The sequence below is a fragment of the Priapulus caudatus genome, unplaced genomic scaffold, assembly GCF_000485595.1.
Source record: "Priapulus caudatus unplaced genomic scaffold, Priapulus_caudatus-5.0.1 Scaffold4307, whole genome shotgun sequence".
Classification (NCBI taxonomy): Eukaryota; Metazoa; Priapulida; class Priapulimorpha; order Priapulimorphida; family Priapulidae; genus Priapulus; species Priapulus caudatus.
In genome coordinates this window covers 2,888-5,197 of record NW_014581368.1, presented here as the reverse complement: position 1 = coordinate 5,197, position 2,310 = coordinate 2,888, and the positions used below count along the sequence as shown (strand labels likewise).

General features: G+C 48.1%; 1 long non-coding RNA gene across 1 annotated transcript in view; it reads left to right on the top strand.

The window, feature by feature from the left end:
- The first annotated feature begins 1,364 nt into the window (after nt 1–1,364).
- Nucleotides 1,365–2,310, top strand: part of LOC106819746 — a 2,150-nt gene continuing 1,204 nt past the window's right edge. The window contains exons 1-2 of the long non-coding RNA XR_001395488.1: nt 1,365–1,470; nt 2,100–2,222. This is a non-coding gene — a long non-coding RNA (uncharacterized LOC106819746). The remainder of the gene's footprint in view (nt 1,471–2,099; nt 2,223–2,310) is intronic.

Sequence of the window (2,310 nt, the reverse complement as noted above, 5' to 3'; positions counted from 1 at the left end):
TTGAGTGAATGTGTGTGTGTGTGTGTGTGTGTGTGCTGTGTGTGTGTATGTGCGCACTCTTACGTATTGTGTACGTATGTGTACGTGTGTGTGGAGGGGGGCGGTCTGTTGTGTGCCGGTGTGTGCATGTGTGTGTGTGTGTGCGGCGTGCGTGCGTAGTGTGTGTGTGGGAGGGAATCTCTGTGTGTGTGTGGTGTGTGTGGTGTGTGGGAGGGGGTCTCTCTGTGTGTGTGGGCATGTGGGGGGATGTGTGTGAGGGGAATGTGTGTGTGTGTGTGGGAGGGGGTCCTGTGTGTGTTGTGTTGTGTGGCATGTGGGGGGGAATGTGTGTGAGGGGGGAGTGTGGTGTGTGTTGGGGAGCGGGGGGTCTCTGTGTTGTGTGTGTGTGTGGCATGTGGGGGATCTGTGTGAGGGGGGAGGTGTGGTGTGTGTGGGAAGGGGGGTCCTGCTGTGGTGTGTGTGTGGTGTGTGCATGTGGGGGGATATGTGTGAGGGGGGAAGTGTGTGGGGGTCTGTGGGAGGGGTCTGTGTGTGTGTGTGTGCATGTGGGGGGATAATGTGTGAGGGGGAGTGTGTGGTGGGTCTGTGGAAGGGGGTCTGTGTGTGTGTGTGTGCATGATGGGGGATGTGTGTGGAGGGGGGAGTGTGTGTGGGTGTGTGGAGGGGGGCTGCTATGTGGGGAGTGCATGTTGGGGATGTGTGTGAGGGGGGAGTGCTGTGTCGGTGTGTGGAGGGGGGGTCCGCTGTGTGGGGGATGTGCATGTTGGGGGATGTGTGTGAGGGGGGAGTTGTGTGTGGGTGTGTGGGAGGGGGGTGCTGTTGGGGGATGTGCATGTTGGGGGGAGTGTGTGTGGCGTGAGAGACGGAGAGAGAGAGAGAGAGAGAGAGCGGAGCGAGAGGGAGAGAGAGAGAGAAATAGAGAGAGCGAGAGAGAGAAGAGAGAGAAGGAGAAAGCGAGCGAGATAGAGAGAGAGAAGAACGAGCGAGAGAGAGCGAGAGAGAGAGAGAGAGCGAGAGAGAGAGATGAAGCGATAGTAGAAGAGAGAGAGAGAGAGAGATGGAGAGAGAGAGAGAGAGAGCGGATAGAGAGAGAGAGAGAAGAGAGAGAGAAGATATGAGCGAGAGAGAGAGAGAGAGAGGAGAGAGAGAGAAGAGAGAGAGAGAGAGAGAGAGAGAGTGCGACAGACAGAGAGAGACATAGAGAGAGAAAGAGACAGGCAGAGAGAGAGAGAGAGCTGGATGGATAGTGAGAGCGAGAGACTGAATGCACTCCAGCCCGCTATGTGTCTAAAATAGGTTGTTGTTCCTTCACTTCACCTCCTCACATTCTCTCTCTCTCTCCCGCTGTTCCTCTAGGCTACACGGGTGTAAACTGTGAGGGCATCATTGACAACTGCCTAGAGGAACCGTGCCTGTACGAGGGCAACTGCACCAACTTCATCGGTACCTACGAGTGTGACTGCGTCGAAGGTGAGCCATCTGTTTATTTAATCTTTCTTAAATCATTATTTCAGAGACTATCTTAGAGCAACATTGTAGCATAGCCGCTTGTCCTAGAGCAACGTAGTAGTAGACTAGTAGGGTAATACGTAGCAAAGATTTTATCTTTCGTACAGGTGTGTTTGATGGCGTGTTTTTAATATGTGCGGGGTGTGTCATCGAAGAACGTAGTTATTTACTTACTTAATTATTTAATTTATTGATTAATAAGTCATCAATCAATATATTTCTTTATATCTTTATTTCTTTCTTTCTTTCTTTCTTTCTTTTTTTCTTTCTTTCTTTGTTTATTTATTTATTTATTTATTATTCTTAGTTCGTTAGCAGTTACATTGATTAAAAGCAGTTACGTGGTCTGTTTATTTATCTCTATTGCAAGAATCTATTTAAACAAATCTCTTATCTTTAATTCAAAGCAAATCAATTTAAACTTTCTGTCCATCTCTAATTAAATCGTCACTATTTTTAATTTTAAGTAATCCAATTAAAAATTCTATCAATCTCTAATTAAATCGTCACTATTTTTAATTTAGAGTAATCCAATTAAAAATCCCATCAATCACTAATTACCCCCCCACACTCCTCACATTGTCTTGCAGGAAGGAATGGCACTAATTGCGAGCTCGTTATTGACAACTGCCTGTCGCATCCGTGTCAGTTCGGCGGCACCTGCCAGAATCTCTTCAACGACTACACCTGTCTCTGTGAGGCCGGCTACACAGGTGTGTACACTAATTACTGGTGGGGTGGGGCTGGCTACACAGGTACTGTAACCCCTAACCCCTTGGTAACTTCTCTATAGAATATATA